The sequence below is a fragment of the Ambystoma mexicanum genome, chromosome 2q, assembly GCF_040938575.1.
Source record: "Ambystoma mexicanum isolate Mex_15411 chromosome 2q, UKY_AmexF1_1, whole genome shotgun sequence".
NCBI classification, from domain to species: Eukaryota; Metazoa; Chordata; class Amphibia; order Caudata; family Ambystomatidae; genus Ambystoma; species Ambystoma mexicanum.
In genome coordinates this window covers 1,008,764,251-1,008,776,736 of record NC_090924.1, presented here as the reverse complement: position 1 = coordinate 1,008,776,736, position 12,486 = coordinate 1,008,764,251, and the positions used below count along the sequence as shown (strand labels likewise).

The 12,486-nt window shown below is 46.1% G+C and overlaps 1 long non-coding RNA gene across 1 annotated transcript in view; it reads right to left on the bottom strand.

The window, feature by feature from the left end:
* LOC138569051 (uncharacterized) overlaps window positions 1-12,486 on the bottom strand; it is a 75,716-nt gene that overhangs the window by 43,876 nt on the left and 19,354 nt on the right. The window lies entirely within an intron of this gene.

Below are 12,486 nucleotides of genomic sequence, written 5' to 3'. Positions count from 1 at the left end.
TTATTGCCGGAAGAAAGTAAGGCAAACATTCCATTTGAAGGTCAAGAACATCGGAACTCAGTGGTACATTACCTGTGGGTGAAACTGGGGAGTTATGGGAGTTTGGGAGTTTCTTCCACCTTCAAAAATGTAGGGTAGGAGGGTAAAATAAGACAATAAAGTCAGAGATTACGAGTGAAAACAAGCACATGAAGAATGAATGTGCGAAGAAGCACGTGTGGAATTATTCAAGTGTAGAAGAAGCAAGTTATGAGGAAGTAAATGGGAGGAGGTAAATGGGAGGAGGAAACTTTGGACGAAGTAAACTGAAAAAAAGGAAGTGCCAAGTGAAGAGAGAAGGAAAATGCCGGCCAATAAGTGAATCAAATACAATATAAATGTATAGAGAGGGACTGTTAAGAAGGAATAGTTTGGGGCACCCACTTGAAGCAAGAAATAGGATTCCTTGAATGGGGGTACAGTTCGAGTCCATGCGTAGCGCAGAATCTGCTGCCAAAAATAAAGCATGTTGCGGCATATGCTTACCCACGCATAATGTGATCTATTGCTTGGGGTACAGAGGGTGAAAAAAACGGACAATTGGAATGGATCTGCTAATTTAATAGGAGTCCAATGGTTGCCAGAGGGAGCAAGTGTGTGCTGTTGCTGGAATGGCTTGTGTCTTTTTACAATGTGAACATACAGGTGTGTGACCGAGCAGGCCCTTTACAGGGTTCCTCTTTCTCTGTTATTAGGTTGGCTGAGAGTCAGCTAGTCAGAATCCTAGGAATGCAGCAGTGACTGGTCTCGCGAAATTCCGAGGATACTTTTGGGTGTGTCACAACTTGGGTGTCTCAGCCTGCTCTTTCACCATGCCATCACATACCTATGGCAGACTTACCAGCTCCCACTCTGGAATCAACTTCCTCTTCTGTTTCAGTTCACTGTCTTGAACGTGGACGTCACCGCATGCAGCAGCGGCTGGTGAATTTTTTGATGGGTGGGGTGTAAATATTTCCCATGAATTCACGCGAGTGACCAACCCAATCAAAATGTCCCGGGTTGGCTGGGTGCTCCCCTCCAGACATCTTTTTTTTTTTATTTTTTTTGTATTTTTATTGGTTTATTCAACCTTTAAAAAGAGACAAACAAAACAAGAAAGGAATACATCACGTATGAAAGTTTTTTTGTTTCCCTCCATCCATCCATCCCTCCCTCCCTCCACCATTGACATCTTGACATCTCTATTGGTACGTCCATCATGGCGTGTTAAGAGGTAGGTCCGATGACGACTGGTATAGATTTCATGTCTTTGATTACACCCAGTTTTACTTTTTGGTCGTCCAGACGTCCCTTTATTACGCGCAGAAAGTTTGTTAATGCAAATAGGACTGCTCTGTTGGACTCCTCAAATAGAGCTGTCCACCAGTCGTCCGCCGTCATACAATGGTGTTCGTTAATCAGGGCTCCAAAGTTGTGTTCTCTTTGTTGTTGAAGAGTTTGACAAAACAATATTAGGTGTTTTAAGGTCTCCTTATTCTTACTGCAGAATCTACACATTAGATCAGTGTCAGCACACTTCACCCAAATGCTCACTCGCTCTTTTGTTTCCATCATGTTTAGCCTGAAGCGCATGTATAAGGATCTTGCATGTTGGTCCGGAAGTAGGGTTAGATAAGTGTGCCTCTGACCATAAGCTTTAGCTTCACCTGGGACCTCTTGCATCAGTTTCGATTTGGCTCTTAGTTCGCAAGTTTTAATCCAATCCGCTCTCCAAATTTTGGTTTTTGCCAACTCGGGATTCTCAGTTAACGTTATAATGGAAATGTCAAACTCCTTTAAAAGTGCTTGGCAGAGGCGATTCCATTGAAAAAGAACCGTGTAGTCTTTGGCAGTGTCCGGCTTATGTAAAATTTGAATTGGATTGCTGGGTTTTTTGTCATTGTTTTCCTAAACAGACACAGTAGGTTCCAGGTAACTCTTGCGTTTATCGAGATAAGGTCCAGTTCGTATCGGAGACAGACCGTCGAGGTACCTTTGGGAAGCTGTAGGACTCGCGTCCAAAATATTTTTTCTAGTGAATTCCACAGGCCACTTGTGCAACCAAATGCGTTTTCACCGCCATAGATCAGGGCGGGTACCACTTTTTGTTGGAAAAATTCAATTGTTGGTTTTAAGGAAAATTTTCCAAATGTTTTATTGATTAACAACGCTTGGCAAGCCATCTGTCGACATTTGCTTTTCACCACTTCAACCCATGGCGCGTCATTTCTGCTAGCACTGATCTTCATGCCCAGGTATGTGGAGTGTTTTACTATCTGAAGTTGCTCGTTAGCAAGACACCATCTGTACTTCTTTCCTCGGGAGAAACAGCCTTGTAGTTTCTCAAAAATTAGAATTTCACATTTTTGTTTGTTGATTTGAAGACCATTGGCTGTGGTATAGATGTCAAGACAGTCTAGTTTACGCTGAAGACCTATGGGAGTCAGGTCGAGCAAAATAAGATCATCAGCGTAGGCCAGGTAGTTGATGGGCGAGCCATATAATTTCGGAGGAAACATTGTTGTACCAATGAATGCTGCGTTTACATCAGATATAAAAAGATTGAAGATGATGGCTGCCAATGGGCAACCTTGTTTCACACGTTTATATGTGCTGATAGGGGCAGATAACGTTCCTTTAGTGTCCAGACGGATCCTGATCGAAGTGTCCGTGTGTAATTCACGAATTGCTTCCACTAAGCTGGGAGGACAGTTCCATCTGATGAGTTTGTCCCACAACAACTCTCTGTCTATGCTGTCGAACGCATAAAACAGGTCTATCAGAGCCAAGTAGATCTTTTGATTGGTTCTGATTGCTTCCATCTTTATGAGGTTCAGTACCAATAGGTTTAGACCGCATCCAACCCCTTTCACAAACCCCGCTTGTCTGGGGTCTACGTGATTATTGTAATTAGCCCACCTTGCCAGTTTCTGTTGCAAAAGGGTGGTGTAAATCTTCCCCAACACATCGAGAAGCGCTATGGGCCTATATTTGTTTGGGTTTGAGCGGTCTCCTTTTTTAAAAATAGGGACCACCACAGCGCTTTTCCAAGACTTTGGGGTTGATCGGCTCATAATGACTCGGTCAAACAGAATAACGCAAAAGTCTGCCCATAAATCTGTTTTATTTTTTAGCGTATAGTTTGTTAAGCCATCGGGGCCGGGCGCTCTGGAGTCATGCACATTCTTAATTGCTTCCAAGATGTCACTTCTTTCAAACGCCGGGTCCCACTTGTTTGACGTCATAGGTACCCAGGGTGGTACCGGTTTGTCTCTGCAAAAGAGGTTTGTGTAGAACTTCGACCAGTCATCTTCGGTGACTGCAATGGCCTGCAGCGCGTATTGTGGAGCCATGGTGGTATTTATCAATTTCCAATAGCCCGCTGAGTTTTTCCCAGCCATTTTTTGCAGCATATCTTCTGAGTCGTTTTGTAGCATGATTGCTGCATGGGATTTAAGCCAGATTCGATATTTAGCCTTGATCGCTCTTTTGCACTCTCTCAAAGTAGCGGTGTATGGTCCTTTGAGTTTTCTTAGTTCTTGTCTCATCGCTCTTTTTCGTTGAAGAAAGGACACGTCGAATTTGTGTTTTGGACAAAACTCAACGTGTTTTAAGTTGCGTTTACGTTCCTCGAAACTGGACAAAAGGTGTTGATATTCTGAAGATTTTGTAGTGTGTTGGAAGGCGTTAGAGATGGCCGCTACTTCTGTGTCCGCAAGATTTAGTCGGATCCTGCCGGTCCCAGTGCACACCACAAACGGCCAGCAGGTCTGACCACCTGAACAGGGATGGTAGATTGACAGTTTTACCATGTCATGGTCGCTGTGTTCCATTTTAATGACTTCAAGTTTCGACGTTCTCTTATGGATATTTTCAGTCACAAATATGTAGTCAATGACCGATTTTTGGTCAGCTCTTCTCCACGTAGGGCAGGCCGGGATGTCGCCTACCGTTTGTCCGTTAAGCATGTGCAAGCCTCTGAGATCCAGTTCCAGACACCATTGGGACGCAGCTTGTTCGCGTTTGCTATCGCCTCTGTTTTCACCGTTTGGAACCACATCTGGGATACAGACAATGTTCAGATCTCCACATACAATTAAGTCTAGCGGTTGCTCCTTTGTGAGTAAATCATCGATCAGAGTTGTAACATGGTCGATAAAGGGGAGCTCTTCATTGTGTCTATGGTTCCAGTATAAGTTGATAATATACACGCGAGTTTCCTTGTTGGTGTCTTTCTGGTGGACACCAACGGTGGAGACCTGAATTAGTGGTGATGGATTATAAGAGTTCACGATCCGAAGTCCAGCACCTTTCCTCACAGCCAAAAGAAGGCCAGCCATCGGCCTGCCCTTTGTTTGTTTTATAGCAGGATTAATGGCTACTTCGAATCCTTCCAACAATGGACTTTGTGTGAGCCATGTTTCTTGTAAACACAGAATGTCAAGATTTGAGGCCCATGTTGTTTCAAACAGGTGCATGAAGCCTCTAGTGTTCCATGAGCCTATAGTACATATATAGGTACTTCCCGGTTCCAGGCATTATTTCATCGATTCTGTGTTTAAAGTTTTGGCCAACCAGGACCAATCGTCGCATTTGTCTGTTGTGGTGACAGGAGTCCTCACAATGTCTCGTCTAGTAGATGGACTTACCATTCTGTTGACTGTTATTCTTATCAGATCACCCCCATTGGGAAAGTCCGCTAAGTCCCAGTTTCTGGGAGGGCTGGACGCATGACTTTCCTTTGGATCTATATCTGTGCTGTTCTCGTGATCTTCAGAAGGTCTTTGGTTCACTGCGTTCGTCGATCTGCTACATGACCTCTCTTTAGGGTAGACAAGCCGGGATCCTCCTGCGGCTGTAGTTATGTCAAATCCTAGGGACATCAACTTTGGTCCAGCATCCAGTAGTGCGTCAGCTATGATCTTAGAGTGTAAGTGTAGAATCACAGCGTCAGTTTTCATTTCGTTCAAAAATTCCACTATTTTGAGGTCTTCAGAAGTTATCGCACGTAGACTGGGAATCAGCTGACACAGCCGAAGCACGTTGTGTAGATTTAATATCAGATCGTCGGAAGATTCTATGCGTTCCAATATCAGACGATGAGCTGCTTGCTGCGTCGATATTTGTTGTGTTCTCTCCTTTGCTGTTATTTTTTGAGGCTGTTTATTTGAGTGGTTCACCCGCTCTGTTTGGTTTTTGGTTTTATTTGTAATTAACAGTGGTTTATTCCCTGTTTTGCTTTTCGTGTGGGCACCGATAGTTGCAGCCTGTATCACACGTTTTGGAGCTTGCCACTCAGTGGGCACAGGCGATGATTCAATCACGACCTGCGGACCTGATGGAGGGTTCTTTATACGGGTCTTGGCAGCAAGCATCCGTCTTTTATCGTCCAAAGTCACGAAACGGGGAGTCTGCAAACCATCGTCTATGTTCGACAGCAACGGTGGTTTGATCAGTTGACAGATTCTAGAAACTCCCTTAGGCAAGTTCACAATAGTAGACTCCTGTAGACTGGACTTCAGGGGTGAAATAAGGGGGCTCTTATCGTCTTCCTGTGTTGGATTGTCAGGCACATCTGAAACAGTCTGGGCTGGCACAACAGAGCAAGACTTGGATCCGCCCGGCAGAGGTGCCACTGACAAGTCTCGGACGATGAGTTCATCATCATCATACACAGAAACGTTCATTAGGTCGTCGGAACCGTCGATAATACAGTTTAATGTCTCCTTGGTTTCTGATGGTACTGATTTTGCTGTGCTTTCATCCAGCTTTTTTCAAGGATGGTATCCTTAGTGATGGAGCCGTTGACAGTTACATTGACTGTTTTGATGTTACGTAAGAATTTTCAAGAGTCGATACTTCGTCTCGCTTTCCTTGCAGGTTGATTTTTAGATTTTTTGGGTAAGCCACCTTTTATTTGCTGTTTTGCTGAAGGGATTTTTTGTGCAGCAATAGTCTCCTTGAAGATGTCATATATGGGAGGCGAAGGATTCGTCCTCACAGGTGGGGATCTCGATTGTGAATGGGGACAGGGCGGTTCTTGATTAGGGATCGACTCAATGGTCTCCAGTTTGTTGTTCATGGCGATCACCACCGAGGACAGCTCTTTTATGTTGTCGTTAAGGTTCTCATACATTTTGATAAAAGGTGCAGTGGAAATGGCCATGGATGAGATAATAATTGCTTGTAGATCTTTGGTATACTAAACTGTTCTTGGAACTTCTGGGTTTTTAGGGTCGAGTGGAGGCACTCTCCTACCAAGGTGTGTCGGGCGTCGGATCTTAGGGTAAGGGCGTTCCATTATGCACGAGTCCGTTGAAGCTTGATCAGAAGAGGAATCCGTTATACAAGAGGTAGCTTCAGTGGCTTGCCTCGGAAATGAGGAGGTGGCTAGCGTACCCATGTGGTTGCTAGGCTCTATAGTGCTCATTTTTTGTTTTTTATTCTGAGAACAGCTCAGGCTGGGAGATATGCTCCCATCAATCATCCTGCGTTTGTATAGGGAGCTTGACCTTAAGGTGATCACTGGGGGCTGCGTTGTAGAAGGGCAAACGTCCGAGCCAGAATGGTCGTTTACATGAGCATGCAGAGCCGAATCTCCATTTGGTATATTTTTAACAGCTCTTTCTTTGTTGAGACGAGTGAGGTCAAGTAACAATTTATTGGCCACCTCAAGTGAATTTCTTCTCTCAGACCCTGATGTGAGTTTGTGAATAGAAGAGTTCAGTATCAGATGGGGCGAAGCGCCACCCAGGCCACCGTCAAAACGTGGGTCAGCACCCCTCTCTTCACTTTGTCGTGGTGCATGGCACACGGCACCTTCATACCACACGTAGGACTACTGGAGAGTACAGTTGGATCTTCATAGGGACACGCCTCTTTCTGGCTGCACGCTGATGAAGTGTCATGATTACCCGGTGAGGCCAAGGCACTATAAAATCTGAATCGGGGTGACTCCGGGTTTGTAGTTGTGTGTCCATTAATAGCTGTGCTGATGTGTCCTGAGAGTCTTGAGGATTTGGCAAGACGTGGCTGCGAACCGCTTGTGTTAAACACAGCGTCCACGTCGCAACGACCGCCCGGCTCACAGAGGGCTCCGCACGCGCAAGACTGCTGCGCGGCAAGCGGTCTCCACCCCTCGGCCCGCCCATCAGAATCGCCGCCACACAGCAAGATTTCCCCAGCTCCAGACGACCCGGGGCGGCCAGTGAGGACAAGAACGTCCAAAGCAGTGAGGGCGCCGCCACAGCCCACGCCACCGCCGCCTACAACACAAGCGCACACGGCGGGCCTGCCTGACCTGTCAGTCTCCCCAACACTCGGCCAAGCAGTGGGTGCAGACAAAGGCACACAGGTAACAGAGCTTGAAAACGCCTCGTTGCAGTTGCCAAAACAGTTCTTGTGTATATCACAGTATTTACGTCGGGAGGCACTCACCTGAGGGGTAAGTGATTCGCTTGCCGGTGAGGATGAAGTAAAGGGTGGTGGGGGTGGTGAGGCTGATGGTGGTGAGGCTGATGCCGAACAAGCCACACTAGTGCAGTTGTTTAAACTTTGAGCGACGGAAGATGGAGCATGCAAAGCAGTTACGCATGCGACAGGGACAGGATCTCGATGTTTGTCGCGATGTGGGTCGCCAGATGTGATCCTTGCTGGAGAAACCAGCTTGCATTGAGCGCAGGTTTCGCGCATTGTCGTGTAAAGCTGTGGCCACAGGACAGATGTCGAACCAGGGAGCCGCACGCCTCCACTCCTCCGATCCTCGGACTCCTCAGACTCTGCCCCGACTCCACGCCCGCTCCACGGGGGGAATGAGTCTTTGTAGATTAGGTGTAGGCAGACACACCCACAACAGGAAGTGGACAGAGTAAACAGACTTTCCGCTCCAGCAGCTCCACAGACTCTGCCCCGACTCCGCGCCGTGCTGCTTCTTCCTCTCTTCCTCAGAGCTGACACAGCATGCATAGAGCTGCCTGGTTGTGCTCTTATAGTGGTTCCTGTGCTTAAGTTTCTTCAACCAGGTTTGCTATTTGGCTATGTTTAAATGGTTCATTTTACAGAACACAATTTGTGTGAAAAAGCACGCAAAATGCCACACAATTTACAATTGGAGGGTAACACATGAAAAAAATATAATAGGTGCTAGGGTTACCTCTACAAAGCACAGCAGCATCTTCATGATGCCTTTGCCCAGAATACGTGCTAGCATTCTGCCAGTGTGAAGAAACCTGTCCATGCTGGCTGCACCAATATAGAGCAGTACACATATGTAAGTACATTCATCACTCTGGCTTTGCCCATAATGAAAGTAGAAAATACTATCTATGCCACTGTAAGAAAACTGTAAGCAAACATGTTCTGGCTGTGTTCATTTATGCCTGCATACGCATCCACATGTATGAACATACTGGTGTTTGCTTTGCCCATAATGCGAGAAATAACACTGTAAAAGAAGAACCTAGGAAACAGAGCATAAGAACATAGTGTGGCAATCCTTTCTTTGCAAAGATTTGTACCTCTGCACTTAGGTGCAATCACTGTAGGAGTTGAATACGTTGTGCATCCTTTCAAACCCTTTTATATTGCCCACTTAAACCTCACATCTTTTTGTGTAAATTCTTTTTCCCTATTGTTTTTGGTTTTGCAATAAAGAAATAAACACAACACCCACACAATACCCACACAGCCCACCCCCCCCCCCAATCTGCCAGAGGAACAGTCTGTATATTAATGTTGCAATCATAGACCTTGATTCTTTCACACAATGTCCAGAAACCTTATTCTGTGTGGGCACCATTGATGCATATAAACACTTTGGAGATACAATAACACGTCCTCCCAGTCATGTATAAAGGAGGCTTGGTCCCCCTGGACCATATAGGTTGCCCATTCCAATGAAACAAAGTTCCACACCTTCTGAAGCCAATCCTGATTAGTGGGCACGTTTTTGTTTCCACTTTTGTGCCACCACTAGCCAAGCTGCAATGTCTCGGGATGATAGCTCAGGGGCAACCTGCTCGCCTTGGAAGCAAGACGACATGGAGCAACACAGGTTCCACCCCCGGGTCTGCGCTTAGAAACCAGATGGTTATTAAGTGCGTTATAAATAACCAATAAAAAAATAAAATTAGAAGAGTCATGAAGCTGCGTTTCTGCCTTTTTGAGTATGTTTTACATTTTGGATCCCACTGGCCGCATAGTTATACTTTTTTATCTATAAAGCGGAGTTCCTTAAATTTCCCTCCCATTTGTGCTTGCATCTCTTCCCAAAACAGCCTGATAGGAGGACAATCCCACCACATGTGTATCCAGTCCCCCTTGGTCTTCCAACCCTTCCAACAAAGAGCTGACACTGGGCCTCATTACGACCCAGGCGGTAAGTTACCGCCTGGGCCGGGACTTTACCACCATGGCGTAAACTACGTTTACGCCATGGTGGTTGGCGGACTTACCGCCCCATTCCGAGGTCGGCGGGGCGGTAAGTCCCCAATCCCCATTTACCCTTCCCCATTCCCATTTTTGCCCCATAGGGCATAATGGGAGTGGGGAAGGCGTTAATTACGCCACCGTAAATTACGGTGGCGTAATTAACTCCATGGTCCCTTAGCGCCATGGATTTTAACACCTGCCAAAAGCAGGTGTTAAAAGCGCCATGGCGCTAAGGGACCTCGTAATTGGCGGTAAGGGGTCGGCGCAGCTAACGCTGGCGTTAACCCCTTACCGCCAGGGTCGTAATGAGGCCCACTGTCAGGTACATCGTATGAAGCCACTCGGGGGTATAGTGCCATTGGAACATCATTTCGTACCACATTTCCCTTATTTGAATGGAGCGAGTTAGTTTTGGAATAATTCCCCATAAGTATTCCCAGTGTTCCTTGGCTACAGTGTTATCGGTTGTGGTGTGCCATTTCTTCATATAATTCCATTGCACTAAAGTTGTGCTGTCATTCAACAGTTTATAAAGCGTCAATATGAATTTTCTCGAACCTGTATGAGTCGTAATATACGCCTCAAAAAGTGTCAGTTGCCTTGTGGCTGCTGCTGTGATAGTTGGGTTAAATAGCCAATGTCCCAGCTGGCTATAACTGAATGTGTCATCCTCACCAATGGCCATGTTGCTCTTACAGCCTCAAATGTTCTAAGTGTTTGACCCTGAAACATATCCTGCATTGTCAAACACCCTACTTCCTTCCAATTTTTAATGGCTACAGGTTCCACTGTAGGAGGCCTGTGGGGTACATTTATCTGCCCAGCAGAACTCCCCTACTTCTCCAAACTGCATTTTCAGAATTATCAGCAGAATGGCTGCGCTGGCTCTGTTGAGCACCATTGCATTGCACCAAAACTGCGTTTTGCAGTCATCCAAATAATGGCTGTGCTGTCTTTGCCAAGCACATATGGGGCAAGATGGAACATTGAACACCCTGAGAAAGGCTGCCAGTGTTTTCCTTATGTGCACCAAAGAAAAGAATTGAAACGCAACGATTGCCCATTGAAAAAGGAAATATTTGGCATTTTAAATGGCTGCGCCCTGATGCTCTTTTTCCACCGTTTCAACAGTACACAGTTTTGTTCCAGTAAGACCCAGCTATGTCCATCCATATTCAGGTTGTGCTCCAGCAAAAGGGGACATTTCTCACTGAATGACAGGCTGTGTCAGGCAAGATCTGTGAAATAACAAAGAACTTCACTCTAAGCCGTTGAGAAAACGCTTTACTTTTCACAAGAATCCCTCTCTCTCTGTGGCTATGTCAGTTTCATGGGGCCCTTGCCTTGGAACAGGATCTGCCTAACTTCCAGTGGAAAGCCCCCAGGGCATATGAATAGGCAAGTGTGGTGGACCTCGCACCCTCGGCAGACTTTGTGGCAGTGCTCCAGCCTGGTACAATGGATTTCTGAGACACATAGGTGTGACTTTTTAGCAGCACCTCCCCTCAACTCAAATTGGGGAACTTCAAAGACAAATCCATGGCAACACAGGGCTATTGCCTGACAGTTGGCTCTGGATTGGGAAAAAAAATCCCTTATTTGGAAGACAATGCTGGCCCATTTGTGGCAAAAGACTGTTCTGAATTAATAAACTTTAAGACTTTTATTTCTGCAACCAGAAACTGCAGAAATGTGACAGTTTAACAGTTTTAATGTAATGTTGGTGGCATTAAAACAAAACATTGGGCCTCATTACGACTCCAGCGGTAGCGGTGCCGTAAGAACCGTCAGGCTGCCGCAAAAACCGTCAGGCTGCCGCTGGACCTATATTACCATTCCACCTCCATGATACCCGGAATCACTGGGGCATTACAACCCCGGTGACCCAGTAATTCCAGAGGCGGAATTCTGTAAATCCCCATTCCCATGGAGTCCATGGGGATGGGGACCATGGAAACCACTGGTTCCCTCTATGACAGAGACGGTGTTTCCATCTCCGCCTGCAGGCGGGTGGTGTTAAACCCGCCAGGTCAGACCTGGCGCGAGTGACACCTCCCGCCTGCAGGACTCTTAACCAGCCGGTCCAGCAACAACAGTGGCGGCGGTTGTACCGCCACCATTCTTTCCGGACTGGCAGGATCGTAATGAGGCCCATTGTAGCTTTCCCTAGCATGTGGGGGAGGTAAACTGCAGAAAAATAGAAATCATGGGAAAAGTATACATGTTGCAACTTTGAAATTTAATGCAAACATGCTTTGTGATAATAGGCACACATATCTAAAATTGTAGAATTTTAGGTGAAGTGGTTCCCACTAAAAATGGCAAAAGGTTATTAGAATGGCGAAACAATATCGTACAAATGTGGGAATTGGAATGACAGGTTCAGTGTAAAATCTGGCATCTGTCTATGTGATTTTCAAACGTTCCACAACTGTAAATAATGTGGAATTTATGTCATAACTAATTTTGGTTAAAGATCTGTGAGAGGGCCATGGGCATAGTAAACCCACACCATAAAACTGTTGTCATGTCCCTGAAGTCCAACAGGCTGACAGGAAGGTGGTAACAGTCCCCTCTGACCAATCCAGTCGTTAGAGGCATGTCAAGCCAAAGGTCTGCCCCAATAGTAAATCCTGTGATGTCACCTTCCTTATAAAAGGTAGCAGCTCACAGAGACAAATGACACTCTCTTATACATTTTCCAGCTCCTGCGCATCAAGATATTCCATATTCACTCTGCAAGATTCCAGATTCCACTGCTAGGCCAGAACATAGCTGACCCTATCCAGGCAGGACCATTGATCCAGAGAAACCCCACTAAAAATCCCAATAACTCAGGGAAAAGGAGAAAGGTGGCTGAATCCTCATTGGGATTATCCAGTACTACCTGCTTGCCCTGCTACCCGCTCTATCCAGCTAAGGTGCCGCTGCGCCATGACCAGACCTTTGTCGAGATGTTTTCTTCTAGGAGAGCCCGTTGCTGTGACCATTGACCAGATATTGCCTTGGTGTCCAGATACCCGGTCCACTGTCCAA